General features: G+C 42.6%; 1 protein-coding gene across 6 annotated transcripts in view; it reads right to left on the bottom strand.

The window, feature by feature from the left end:
• Positions 1 to 15,561, bottom strand: part of magi1b (membrane associated guanylate kinase, WW and PDZ domain containing 1b) — a 500,813-nt gene that overhangs the window by 270,937 nt on the left and 214,315 nt on the right. The window lies entirely within an intron of this gene.

Below are 15,561 nucleotides of genomic sequence, written 5' to 3'. Positions count from 1 at the left end.
ACAGTCTCAGAATCAGTGGTCGGCCATTTAGGACTGAGATGAAGAGAAACGTCTTCACTCAGAGGGTGATGGATTTCTGGAATTCTCTACCCCAGGTCTGTAGAGGCTCAGTCTTTGAATATATTCAAAAGAGAGATCGATAGATTTTGGGATAATAAAGGAATCAAGGGATATGGGAAACTGGAGTTGAGGTAGAAGATCAACCATGATCTTATTGAATGGCCGACTGCTGCTCCTAATTCTTATGATCTTATATGCTTTTAGTAAAATTCCTCATTGTTGACCACTTGTTAGCAATTCACTGACCAGTGGAAATAATCTTTCTCTATTTACTTTCGCAAACCCTTTCAAAATGTAGAATGTGGACTGATAAGATCCATTTACCCTTAACCCTTGCTTATCCAGATAGTTTGTTCAAGTTTGTTCAAGTCACTCACCATAACTGTATTCTATTATTCTTGGTATTATCTCAATGATTCTACGTTGCACTTTTTCCATGGCCCCAATATCTTTTGCATAATAAGCTGCCCTATACAGTACACATTACCCAATTGTGAGTCAACAATGAGGAATTTTACTAAAAGCATAAAGGGGAAAGTTACACATATTATTAGCATGGAATATATTCTGGGACCACTGTTATTTATAACTTACATTAATTATTTGGATTTAGGAACAAGTAACTCATTATCAAAATTTGCAGAAAGAAACCAAACTGGAGGTGTAGCTAACACGGAGGAACAATGCAGCATAATACAAAAAGACATTAGAAAACTTGCAGGTTGGGCAGATGAACCTTAACTTTGATAAATCTGAGATGACTCGGGATACAGGTGAACAAATTAAAAGCAGCCTCGCAGGTAAGCAAAGCAATTAAAAATGCCAACAAAGCACTGGGAATTATTTCTCGGGCTACAGAATTCAAAAGTAGTGAAATTATGTTAAACCTGTATTGGACTTTGGGGGCACCGCACTTAAGAGTACTGTGCATAGATCTGGTCGCCACACTATAAACGGACATAGAAGCACTGGCGAAAGTGCAAAAACGATTGACAAAGATGGTACCAGATCTGAGAGAATATAGCTATTGGAAAACATTGAACAGGTTGGGGCTTTTTTCTTTAGAAAAGAGAAGACTCAGAGATGGCCTAATCGAGGTCTTCAAAATAATGAATGGATTGGACAGGGTAGATATGGAGCGAATATTTCCACTTGTGGGAGAATCCAAAACTAGCTAGTTAATAAAACCAATAGGGAAATGAGGAGAAATGTCTTTGCTCAGAAAGTGGAACTCGCTACCACAGGAAGTGGTTGAGGCAAATAGCTTCGATGCTTTCAAAAGGAATCTAGGCGAGTACATGAGAGAAAAGGGAATAGAAAGATCTGCAAAAAGACTGAGATGAGGCAGATGGAATGGGAGGAGACTTGTTCCCGGCCAATGCAGTTATTATTTGAGAAGGAATTTCTTCTCCCAGAGGGTTGTGAATCTGTGGAATTCTCTGCCCAAGGAAGCAGTTGAGGCTAGCTCATTGAATGTATTCAAGTCACAGATAGATAGATTTTTAACCAATAAGGGAATTGAGGGTTATGGGGAGCAGGCGGGTAAGTAGAGCTGAGTCCACGGCCAGATCAGCCATGATCTTTTTGAATGGCGGAGCAGGCTCGAGGGGCTAGATGGCCTACTCCTGTTCCTAATTCTTATGTTCTTATGTTCTTGTGTGTCATATAAACACCAGCACAGATGAGTTGGGCTGAATGGCCTGTTTCAGTGCTGTATATTCTATGTAATAAGTAACTATTGAGGCTGAGTCAATTCAGGCATTTAAGAGGTATTTAGATTATCATTGAGGAAAAATGTTAAAAGGTGGCAGGAAAAGAGCTGAGGAACAGGATTAGAGTAGATTACCCCAATGTGAAGCTGGAACAAACAGAGACACAATAAGTCAAATGGCCTCCATCTGTGGTGTACCATTTGGAGGGAGCAGTGTGCAGTGGTCCAGCCCGGAAATCAGTGCTGCCCCAGCCTGCAAGACCATCAGCAGGCCGGGGCCATCGGAGGGAGCAGCGTGTGGCGGGATACCACTGCAGGGAGCAGCACGTGCTGCTGCAGGAGGGCGACTGCTATGAAGCCAGGTCGCTGATTGCAGTGTGGGCAGGCACAGCAGGAGGGGCGAAGGAGTGGCAAGAGTCCATAGAGGGAAGTGACCGGGACCCAGGAGAGGCGTCAATTTGGGGCCTAGAAGAGGCGAGGGCCCAGGGGCAGCACGGGCCAGCCCACACTGCGATATATGTGCGCGCTCGGTCTGTGCAGCAGAGCTGGGCTCCAGTTAGCCTTGGGTAATCCTCGCCACTGGACCAAGACCTAGCTCTGTCAAGTCCGTGTGGTGGCTGGAGTGCAACGGCCACCACACATTAAAAAATTCCAAGCACAGGCATCTTCCACCCTTCATGATGTAGTTCGGGATCTGGAATATTAGGTCCTTCATTGAAACACCTGTGAACTCATCCCTTTTTGGTGTGGAAACAAGTCATCCTCACTTCGAGGGACTGTCTACGATGATGACCATTTACCTTCAGTTGCTGAAGTCTCCCATGCAGAGAGCCCATCCTGCCTGTGTTTGTGTTGATTGGCGAGGACCATTGACAAATCTTGCCAGTCAGCTGCCCATCTGTCGTTTGCAGCTAGTTCGTTAAGTTGGTTTGAATTTCCCATGCTTCAAGGAGCTGTGATGTTGGTTAAGAATGTTCTCAGCTACATGGAATATTTGAATCTTCTGATTTAGCCGACTGCAAAGTACAAGAAAGCTATTGGGCAACAAGTTCCACCAATGAACCTCTCCTAAGCAAGGCAAGAGCAATGGTTCAGGTCTGGGTGTAGGCTCGAGGTGAAGGATGCTGCTTGCAATGGGGGGTGGTGTGGAGAGTGAGGCTGGAACCAGAGCTATGTGCGCAGAGCTGCTCTGTGTCTCAGTCTCAAAGAGTGAAGGCCTGGAGGGAAGGCCTAATTTGACCCCGACAACTGATTTGACAGTGAATTATACATTTTTAAATAGTACAAAAAAAGGTTTTAAAATTTTTAATCACCAAACACAACACCCAGTCCTGTGGCAGGCGTTTTACAACTCCAAACTGTTTCATGCTCATTTTGCAGTTCTGCTCTCTGACTGCTAACACTGGGAGGTACAGGTTACTACTCCCAAGACTCATTATGTATGTTTGGATAGAAAAATTAAACTGAAAAACATCAGGGTCATGTACAGGGAACGGAGACTCCACTGATGCAGGAATTAAGTAATTACCATTTAGATTTTGGTTTTGACTGGCATCAATATTTATGTATTTGAAAAGCCTTACCATCCATAATTCATGAGAAAACGATGGCAGTTGCTGCATTTAATCAGAGAAGCAAACACTGCAGATACTTCAAAGTCGGTGATGTATTGGTCGGAGGTAATCAGCCACTCTGAAGATGCCAATGTTTGTCGGTCAGAACTTTCCATGTAACTCAAGGTTGTTTATTTAGTAACCTAGTTAATTAAACACGTGTCTGGATTGAGACTTGACTGTGCAACTATTTACATATGTGTGGATTTGAAGTGGTTTCCTTTATAAGGTAAAACAGTTTTTCTGAAATGCACTCAAGTATCAGACAAAGAAAAGTTCCAATGCACTTGACATTGTGCAAGTATTTGTAAAACCAGACCAGTGAATGAAGGATGCTGAATATAAAGATTCAAATCTATATCTCAAAGTCAAAGCTCCAGCCTGACTTTAAAAAACTTCTTTTAAGCATGGTTATTTAAAAAATGTTGCATACTAGCAAGATAACCTATTTAACGCCATCAATCTCACCCATGTTGAATGAGTTGATCTCAGCTGTAATGATTGTAGGGTCATTACAATGCACTTCAGTGCCTCTATACTGAGGGGGGGAAGGGGGAGGTGGGGGAGGGAGACCAGCCAAGTGGCCCTACTGGAAAAGTTGTATCAGGACATCCTCTGAAGGGAGAGCCAAGCTCGGCGAGGATAACCCCTGGGTTAAACAACTTGCAGAAACAACACTATCTGGGCTCACATATGGAGACTATCTACTTGAGAGAGGTATCAGCGCCCATGGAATTGTGCCCTAATATGGGTTCATCACCTTCAGCAGAGAAAAAAAGAAATCACTTGGGACAACAATAACATCCTAAATCAATGGTGCCCAACAGGGCAGGTGTGGCCCACTGTAACACCAACACACTATGTCACAAGAGTGAAAGAGGTGACTTTGCGGCCAAGATTCCACCCACAATGAATTCCTGAGTTAACCCAAGTTGTTGAGGGAAGTATTGTGTGTGTATTTCTCCCAGAAATTCTGTGACAAACTTCAAACATTTGCATAAAATGGATAGTAATATTATTCAATTTTCACTGCTACAAACAGTAAGAACATAATAATACTTGAATTTGGAACCCCCAAATGATACTTTGTGAGTTTTCAGCTGTTTGTTCATTTTTGAGATAATTATTTAGGGTAATATTTTTGATGAAACACGAATAAATATTTCCTTTTTAAAACAAATTCCTGAAGATGCTCATCCATAATTGGATCATCCTCTTCAAAAGAAACTGTCTATGTGCTTTGTCATATATCAAGCTACATTGTCATTAAAGCATGAGGTAGCAATCCTGGCTGGTAGTTTAATCAGACTTGGTTAGTTCTTACAGACATTATGAACGTGCAGACACTGAATGATATTCATTCCAGACAGTAAAATAACCAACACAAAATGGTTCCTTCATATAAAAGCAGAACTGCTAAGCTGCTTCCCAAATATGTGGCGGCCATGCCAGTTGAGGATAATCCTTTGTCTGCGCGAAACAAGCTGATTTTAGATGGGTGAACCATGGGAACCTTAGCAATTAGCCTTTGCATCTTTTAGCTAAAGGAATAACAACCAGGCTCGACAGTGCAAGTTTTTTTGTTGTTGTGAGGACCAGTTATTTCACCAGCCCCTCTCCTAATGGATTGCTGTACTCTAACAGAGAGCGGGCAGGGAAGTGGAGCTGAGCCCATGATCAGATCAGCCATAATCTTACTGAATGGCGGAGCAGGCTCAAGCGGCAAAATGGTCTACTCCTGCTCTTATTTCTTATGTTCTTACACACATATTTACATAGAGAGACATAAACTGCTGGAAATACACAGCAGGTCAGTGAACATCTCCAACTTTGCGTCAGAACTGAAGACTGAAATATAAGCAAGCCCTCCTAATAGAGTTGGGTGTGGGGAATGGAGGGTGAGGAAGAAAGAATAGATACTCCAATCATAGACTCCAGTCCATCAACTTCCTCTCCGTGACTGCAGAACCGCTCATTTCTTCTTCCTCCTGGCTCTTTTTCCCAACTCTACTAAAATACTTGTTTAAATTTTCAGTTCTAATGAAGAGTTACACCTGAACCATTAACCTATCTGTTCTGTTCAAAGATGCTGATTGACCTGTTAATTAGTTCCAACGTTTTCTGTTTTCCTTCTGCATTATTTCCCTTATTAGGATTTACATCCATTTTACAGACATGACATAAATGAAAAAATCTCGTGGGAGCTCAGTTGCTCTGACCATATCAGAGGGAAACCCATCAAGCATTTGAACTTTATGAACATACATCTAAGGTCAGAAAATAGAGCTCGTCATTTATTGTTTCTGGTTGATTAAGCAGGCGTAGCATCAGGCGTAGACCATTCAGCCCCCACGTGCCTGTTCCGCCATTCAATTAGATCATGGCTGATCTGAATGTTAATTCCATCTACCCGCCTTGGTTCTGTAACCCTCAATATACTTGGCTAAAAAAAACATCAATTTCAGTTTTGAAACTTTCAATTGACCTAGCCTGGCGGAGAGAGTTCCAGGTTTTCACGACCCTTTGTGTGAAGAAAATGCTTCCTGGCGTGACCCAGAACAGCTTAGTTCTAATTTTAAGGTTGTGCCTCCTTGTCCTGGACTCTCCCACCAGAGGAAATGATTTCTCTTTATATACCCTATCAAATCCTTAATCTTCTTAAACACCTCAATTAGATCACCCCTTAATCTTACTAAGATTCCTCAGAATTACTCGGATTCCGTCCAGCTGAGTCATGCATAAAATAAGCACCGTGACTACAACAGATAATAAAAACACAGACCAAGACAGAAACAAAACCCATAGATTATTTCCGTAGTCTAGTCATAGATTAAAAAACAGAAAATTCTGGATGTACACAGCAGGGTGCGGTCCTGAAACATCATAACCCTATTGTTTCTCTTTACAAATACTCACTTACCTGCTGCATTTTTTCAGCATATTCTGTGTAATTTCAAATGAACGTTTTTTTAAAAATTTGTATTTTTACCATGCACAGGTCATTAGACTTTCAAAGCTACAGAAGCATGAGTGTGGGTGCCGAAAACCCCATCAAAAACTGGAAAGTTCCTGGTGGGGTGGGGGTAAGTTATTGAACGAGGAAATCCCCAGTTCAGCAGATAATGTCCTCACCAGAGCTCCAGGCCGCATGGTTCAGCATGAGACATTGGATCATAATTAAGAAACTCGGGCTAATTTTCTCTGTGTTGGCCTAAGATTGATGAGTCTAATTATATCACTCTGGCCACTGCTTTGGCACAGAGCACAAATCAATCCTAGGAAGTTCCACCTCTGCATGGCTCAAAAATCTGTAATGACCTGCACAACTGCAACTCCATCAAACTGTAGCGTCAACGATGTGGCCAATTTACCATGTTGAGGTTTTGTAGGTGTCTGGATCGGCCATTAGAAATATGCAGAACTCTAGAAACAGACCTCAAACATAAAAATGGCATTGCGATACAAGGTTATTTTGGCATCAAGTCACAATGTAAAAGGACCTTTGGTACGACAGTTGATGGTGGCCCACACTCGTGCTCCTTCCAATTTCACAAAGTTTTGGAGCCTATCCTTGAATGGCCGTCAATGGATAAGCCGCTCAAGACCTGTACACACGAGTGTAAATGAATCCAGGTCAGTAAATGAGCACAGGAGCCTAAAAATGGCCCAACCGATTTAGCAGTGGCTCAACTGCCCCTACAAATCAGGCACGGACCTCTGCCCTGCTAAATTGGTTATGTTGAATTTATGCCCCATAGAATTTTCAATCCACATATCCCAATATATAAACACAGTAAAAATAGCCTCAAATGGAGACCTTGAACAAACTCTCTGATGAGATTTCACACATGGTACATTAACCAGCAGTTCTCTTTTAGCTGCTAATATCACTTGTGTCGTTCTGGCAGTTTTCATTTTAAACATTAATCAACCTGAAGCACTGACCTAGCTTTTTGTGCGATGTTTTTTTTTTAAAAAGATGCATTTCAACATCTTGCATCTGACTGTCACATTCCAAAGTCAAACATTCTGAACAACGTTGCTACTTTAAGTATATATTTTCACAGTCCTACAAATAATATTCATTGAACAACAATTTTTTGAACTGAATAATGTTCTCTTCAATTAGTGTGAAAGATGAATCAAAAAGCTTTTTATCTCAAAAACATGTGGAGTGCATTGTACAAATATCCCATGCACAAGGTAAATTCAGCCTCAAGTAAAATGAGTATCTGCCCTTTAAAACACCACATTCAGCCATGAATAGTGTTATGCCTCAAATAAAGCAATGTGACTGAGTACTGTAGACCATAGTCTCTTTATTCTGACTCCAGAGTGCTGGCACAGCATGGGAGGCCTGCTTGTATGCCTTGGGACTCCAACAGATGCGCCCTCTGGTGGTGGTAGAATGCTGGTTACAAGGTGTTGCATACATAACAAACAGAAATTATGATATCTTTTCACAACACGTGAAAGAATACATTTTCTCTTTGCGTTATTACACTGTCACCCTACATACTTTTATTGAAAGTTAATTAAAACAATGTTTTAAAAACAATTATTAGTATCATCTCACCCTAATTAAACACACAGATCTTTCTTCAATAAAAATTCCCTCTCACTCATAGAAGAAAATTTGTGGCAAAATCTGAAAAACCGTTTAGACCAACAACTTAAAATTATTATTTATGTTTTGTGTTCAGGGGTCATAAGAAAATTCTTAAGCCATGGAAAAACTGCTGACATCCACAGGACGCAAATCATTCCAACCAATTAAAAACCAATTCGATACTTACTTCATGCCCTCTGAGCACATTCCTGAAAATGTACTCCGCCCCAAGTTCTTTCATGTTGGTTCCTCCATTAGCCTAAATCACTCTTCCTTCAATTCCCTCCGCGCCAGCACCCACCAACTGCTTTCTTTTTCTCCCATGCCTCTCCATTTATTTCCACAGAGGGCTGTTGCTGCTCATATTTATTTTTATTTGCAGTCTCGTCAGTGGTTATTTATTAATTTTGCAACTAGGTCAGCCCTTCCCATTGAGTGACTTCCCAATAGGCCACTCCTTCATTTATGTTTATTTGAAGTCAGTCTTAAATTTGTCCCTTTCCAGTTATTGATTTAATTCCCACAAAGGTTCATCCCGAGTCTTTCACTTCATGATTCTTATTCCTTTCAATATTCCTATCTTTTTTCTTTCCGGAGAGTTATGTTTCAGCTCATTTGTTGATTTATCTCAAAACAGCCCTTCACTTTGTCCCATGTTTTAGAGAATGGCCCTTCCTAGTTACTTATTTCATTCCTTCGTCTTCAAGTTAGTTAGTTACTTACTTATTACATCCTTCCTACACCCTAACCACCAATATGCATCACTGGCACACTACAGGCAAGAGCTACTTGCAATAGTAACATCACATAATGCCCATCTTATTAATATCATGGACAGCCTCCAGTATCGTAAATAAAAATATACGGCCAAATAATGAATTACTTAGTTGCTTCATTCTGGGATGAGGACGATACGGATTCAACCACAGACTGAAACCTATTATGTCAACAGAAGAACTGTAGAAGTGTTGAAATAGATTGCAAATCTGGTTTCAACTGGCTGTTCCCTTATATTAAATGGCAAGTAAACTGGATTGATAAAAGCTTCACACATGGAGTACTTATACCACCTACAAATTCTTCTAAACTTTAGTACTTTACAGAACTGAATTTCATCTGACATTCTTTGCTCACTTAAATGTTTGACCTCAAGACTACAAATTTAAACAGATTCAACGGTGCATTACGGCCACCTGCCACCCCAGATTGGCATTGTCAGACAATACGACCCGTTTCCATTGAATTTCTGCATCCAAAATCACTTTTACACTGGCACCATTTCAGATCAAATTCTGGAAACCTGGCATTTGTGAACCTGCTCAGTAAGTTTACTCTGCTAAATGTGGCTTCCTTATCTCACTAGCAGAATTGTAGACCACACACCCCCTCCCCCCACCTAAAATAAAGTCTGTGCAATGGAGTTTCAACATGATTTCAATGGAAATCGGGCTGTTTCTACAAGAACATAAGAAATAGGAGCAGGAGTCGGCCATAAGGCCCCTTCAATATGATCATGGCTGATCTGATCACGGACTCGGCTCCACTTCCCTGCCCGCTCCCCATAACCCCTTATCCTCTTATCATTTAAGAAACTGTCTACTTCTGTCTTAAATTTATTCAATGCTCCAGCTTCCACAGCTCTCTGAGGCAGCAAATTCCATAGATTCACAATCCTCTGAAAGAAGAAATTTCTCCTCATCTCTGTTTTAAATGTGCGGCCCCTTATTCTAAGATCATGCCCTCTAGTTCTAGTCTCCCCCATCAGTAGAAACATCCTCTCTGCATCCACCTTGTCAAGCCCCCTCATAATCTTATATGTTTCGATAAGATCACCTCTCATTCATCTGAATTCCAATGAGTAGAGGCCCAACCTACTCAACCTTTCCTCATAATTTTACCCCCTCATCCCCGGAATCAACCTCGTGAACCTTCACTGAACTGCCTCCAAAGCAAGTATATCCTTTCGTAAATATGGAAACCAAAACTGCATGCAGTATTCCAGGTGTGGCCTCACCAATACCTTGTATAGCTGTAGCAAGACTTCCCTGCTTTTATACTCCATCCCCTTTGCAATAAAGGCCAAGATACCATTGGCCTTTCTGATCACTTGCTGTACCTGCATACTATCCTTTTGTGTTTTATGCACAAGTACCCCCAGGTCCCGCTGTACTGCGGCATTTTGCAATCTTTCTCCATTTAAATAATACCCTGCTCTTTGATTTTTTTTCTGCCAAAGGGCATAACCTCACACTTTCCAACATTATACTCCATCTGCCAAATTTTTGCCCACTTTTAGTGGGTGGCCAATCCACAAGTCCAGTTTCATGGTGGTAAGTGGAAAATCTATCCCTAAATTCTGCTGTCAGGATAAGAGGGCTTGACTTTGTGGTTAAGCTCAGGGAATTGGCGCAGAGAAAATGGTCTCCAGGAATCACATCTAAAACGGCAGCAGAATAGAAGTAGCCATTAACATAAATTAGAAACACCAAGGATGCTAACACCGATCACTGAGGCATTTGACTCAGCACTTCCCCATAAGCATCATGATTCTCTGAGACTCAATTAAATTGCTTGTAAATAGATTGATACAGTATCTAAGTAAAATAAATATGCGTTCAATAAATACGGAGAGTGAAATCCCATTTATAGAACAGATTTAGCATAAATGTATTTGTGTCAAGCATGAATCAGTGGTAGCATTCTCATCTCGGAGCAAAACGTTTGTGGGTTTAAGCCCCACTCTATTATCTAGGCTGACTCGAGTGCGGTACTGAGAGATTGACGCACTGTCAAAGCTACCACCTATCAGGTGAGATGTTTAAATGAGCTGACATCTGTTCTGACAGCTCGGGTGGATTTTAAACATTCCATGCAACTACTGAAAGAGGAGCAGATATCCTGGCAAATACTCCCTCAATGATCTTTACCAAAAAGATTCAATGAACTGCAAAGTAATGTGTTGTTTGTTCAGCCCATTTTTGACAGATGTGACAAAGTGTTACAGTGCTGTGATTCAAGTTCTTTCTTTCCTTCATACTTGCTCATTTGTTAAACTCCACCATCGGAACAAAGATTACTTTTCCAAAAGATTATACCTCGGTCTCTGCAGCTCCAATATAGCATAACTAGTTTTACTTTCATCAGAGATAATGATATTGCGTCCCTTACCTATGAAAGGCTCATTTCCTGTGTCAGTGTCCCATTCAGCAAGTTGAGAAAGATCACCAGATGCAGGAGGTCTCTAACTGGGAAGATTGGGTTGAGGAGTGAGGTGGTGCAGTGGTTTAGAACACTGTGTTTGCACATTTGAGTCAGAATCCAGCCCGGATTAATGGAAGTGAAATTCTCTCCTCCTCCTGGCTACAAGAGTCAAAAAGAAAACCAGCTTGGGCAGTCTCCAGTTTCTACTGGGCGTGGATTCACAGCAGAGAATCAACCGCACCTTAGCACAAATTGAAACAAACTTGGCAGTCTTAGTCAGAAAGGCTCCAATGTTAATTGATGTGGGACAGGAAAAATCTCACATCAGTGAATCAAGAGGCACCATATTCCATTCCAATGCTGGGAGTTGAAGCGTATCCTTGGGGTTGAGCAGAGGGATCTTCACACTCCACGTATTACAACAATTTGCATTCTTAATGACGCCTTTAACGTAGTAAAACGTCCCACGGCGTCCACTGGAAGTGACTCAGTAACTGCTGCTTCCCTTGCTGATGAATCAGCCTGTTTAGACTGCGGGACAGATTGAGCAACAGTAGGTTAACTGCACGTGTGAGATTTACACATGTGTAGCTACTCCAAAGTCACAGTCACGAACCTCGAGCGTACGTCACCATTCTGAACTTTGTGAATTTGGCCAGGACCATCTCTGGCGTTAGGGAATGACTGTACAAGTCAGCAAAGAGGATAGCAAATTCCTGGCCTATGTGGGTGAGAAAGCAGCCACACCTTGAAACTGATTGCAGCTGTGATTTAAATCTGCTGCTACCAGCAACCAGACTGCGAGGGCAGCCCACTACATTCACTCTCCTGCAGACAATACTGGTCTCATTAAATATCATTTACAGGGTTACTGCTGAGAGTAAATGCAGCATGCTACATCCTCTAATATGCCCCCCTACTGTGTTTCCACTTGGGACTAACCCCACCACTGGACGTTTGGTACATTAAAAGGCATAATATCATTGTAACTTGTTGGTGAAGAGATAGCTCCAAAACTCCTCCAGCCCGATGTCTTCCAACTCTGGTCCACTGTATATTCCCTCCACCATCAGCGACAGAGCCTTCAACCATCTTGTCTCACATTCAAGAACTTTCTGCCATGTGTCAGCCATAGCTCAGTGATAGCACCCTCGCCCCCAAGTTGGAAAACTTGTGGGTTCAAGTCCCACTCCAGAAACTAGAGCATATATTCCAAGCTGACACTCTCAGTGGCAGTACTGAGGAGTGCTTCACTGTCAGGGTGCCGACTTTTGGATGAGATATTAAACCGAGGCCCCATCTGCCCTCTCAGGTATATGTAAAAGATCCCATGGCGCCATTTTGAAGAGCAGCAGAATTCTCCCTTGTGTCCTGGCCAATATTTATCCGTCAATCAACATCACTAAAACAGATTATTTGGTCATTATCACATTGCTGTTTGTGGGGGCTTGCTGTGCATAATTGGTTACCTTGTTTCCTACATTACAATAGTGACTACACATCAAAGGCACCTCATTGGGGTGCCCTAATGTCACGAAAGGTGCTATATAAATGCAAGTCTTTCTTTCTTCCTAAACCCCTTCATCTTCCCCACCTTCACAATCCTCCGTAAAACTTACCTCTTCAACATCCATATAGTGCCTTTAATGTATCAAAAGTGCCATAGTTGGGGGTCAGACCTCAGCAGCAGTGGGAGGCATTTAATGAGCTACATAAGTGTAAGGTGGTAGTGAATCGCAGACGACACTCGTTGTATCATGTTCAAAAATGAAGAATGGCTGCTTAGGCAAGGTGCAGGAGGCCAGCTCCCATAGAGTTGTATCCTACCACCAGGAAAAAAAGTCTACATCCAAACTGACCTTTTGGAGTCTTGTGCGTGGTATAAAGAGAATTTGTAGGATCTTGCGGAGGCATCGTTGGTGGTATTTCTCCAGCAACTTGAGGTGTCTACTGTATGTAGTCCATGTCTCAGCCATACAGGAGGACGGGTATTACTACAGCCCTGTAGACCATGAGCTTGTTGGCAGTTTTGAGGGCCTGGTCTTCAAACACTCTTTTCCTCAGGAGGCCGAAGGCTGCGCTGGCGCACTGGAGGCGATGCTGAATCTTCCCATCGATGGCTGCTTTTGTTGTTAAGAGGCGTCAGAGGTATGGGAAATGGTCCACCTTGTCCAAGGCCGCGCCATGGATCTTGATGACTTGGGGGCAGTGTTGTGCGGTGAGGACAGGCTGGTGGAGGACCTTTGTCTTACGGATGTTTAGCGTAAGGCCCATGCTTTTGTACGTCTCAGTAAATACGTCGACTATGTCCTGGAGTTTGGCCTCTGTATGTGCGCAGATACAGGCATCGCCCGCGTACTGTAGCTCGACGACAAAGGTTGGAATAGTCTTGGACCTGGCCTGGAGACAGCGCCAACATTAGCGTCCTTGTCCAGGCCAACATCCCCAGCATCGAAGTACTGACCACACTTGATCAGCTCCGCTGGGCAGGCCACATTGTCCACATGTCAGACACGGGACTCCCAATGCAAGCGCTCTACTCAGAACTCCTTCATAGCAAATGAGCCAAAGGTGTTCAGAGGAAACGTTACAAGGACACCCTCAAAGCCTCCCCGATAAAGTGCAACATCGCCACGACACCTGGGAGTCCCTGGCCAAAGACCGCCTTAAGTGGAGGAAGTGCATCTGGGAGGGGCTGAGCACCTCGAGTCTCATCGCCGAGAGCATGCAGTAATCAAGCGCAGGCAGCGGAAAGAACGTGCGGCAAACCTGTCCCACCCCCCTTACCCTCAACAATTGTCTGCCCACCTGCGACAGGGACTGTGGTTCTCGTATTGGACTGTTCAGCAACCTAAGGACTCATTCTAGGAGTGGAAGCAAGTCTTCCTCGATTCCGAGGGTCTGCCTATGATGATGATGATGATAAAGAGAATAATCATTTATAAGTGCTCACTAACAAATGTGTTCCGCATACAACTTGGAACAATGCAACTGACTCACTTGTGCAGCTCATGAATAATCCCAACCCTCCTTACGTGTGATTACAATTCTGTAAATCAACAACTCCTCATTAAGTATCTCCGATTAATTTTCAGATTAAGGTTTGAGGCCTCTTGATGAACTGTGACGATAAGGAAACAAAGCTGTTTAAATGTAATTTTTTAAAAAGTTGTCTAAGAAAACCTAATCTAATTCCACAATGCTGCTGATGCAGAAAGTAAACGTCTTTATTGATTTATTTACGATATTAAGTCACTCTGCACTGTCTCTATGTAATGACCTCTCTATCATTTGTCCAGCCTATTGACAAGGTTTATAGGGCTTAGCAGCTGCCTGCTTTGCAAGTACTGTACTACAGTATGCATGGAGTGGATTCCTAGCAAGTCTCCAGGTAGGAGGCATTAGCCGATAGAAAATGAGATATCATTCAGTGTGCTGCTACCAGCACACATTTCAAATACTTCAGTGCTCCCCAAAGCAAAGAAAATTGTAAAATGTGTGTGTGTTTAATTGGGCCCTGTGCAGTTGATCGGTTGTGGAGGCTGATCACCAGCATAGCAACAACTGACATTCGACGATTGATTTCTTGCATCACATTTATATCACAATGTCTCCACGGCTAAAATAAATGAACCTGTAGACCTGTCTCTGGAGGCAAAATGCCAGCAGCGGAAACATTTGAAATGACTGCTGCTAGCCCAATTCTGGCCATTGGTGGGCTGAACTCTGACCCAGCAATGTGATTTGGGCATCATTACCCTGTCTGGACCCTCGCCCAAATGGGGGAAGACCTGCAGCCAGAACGGGAAAGATGCAAGTGTGACTACAGAGCAATTGTGCATGTACAAGATCACAGTTCCTTCATGACAACTGCCCATCTCCAAATTTGCCCTGGGTTACAGATGGAGTGAATTTAGAATTCAGGGAACCAATTCATATCAAAAAAACATTCCGTGGCAACAACAACTTGCATTTATATCAAGGCGTATAAGGTTACAAAGCTTTTAGGACAACAACCAAAAGCTATGGGCACTTGTATGACACTTTCTACACTGAAATCAAATGCTGACCCAGAACACAGTCCCTACTGAAATTGTTGACTGACTGTGTTTTACTGTGAAAACGACAGGCTGCCATCTGCCATCTCCACATTAAACATTTGGTTACCGAGGCCTAATTACACTGGAGGTGGTCGGGCCTGGCGGGCTAAAACAAATGTCTCTAATTAGGCCTGCAAATCCTACAATGGGCCAATGGCAGATGGGAGGGAGATGATTTCATGCTCTTCCCTTTCACAAACAATTGAAGGGAGTGCTTCTCTCTGGCTGTCTGAAGTTTATCAGGATTTATTCCCAGTGAAATGATTG

The sequence above is a fragment of the Pristiophorus japonicus genome, chromosome 12, assembly GCF_044704955.1.
Source record: "Pristiophorus japonicus isolate sPriJap1 chromosome 12, sPriJap1.hap1, whole genome shotgun sequence".
NCBI lineage: Eukaryota > Metazoa > Chordata > Chondrichthyes > Pristiophoridae > Pristiophorus > Pristiophorus japonicus.
This window is presented reverse-complemented; position numbering and strand designations above follow the sequence as displayed.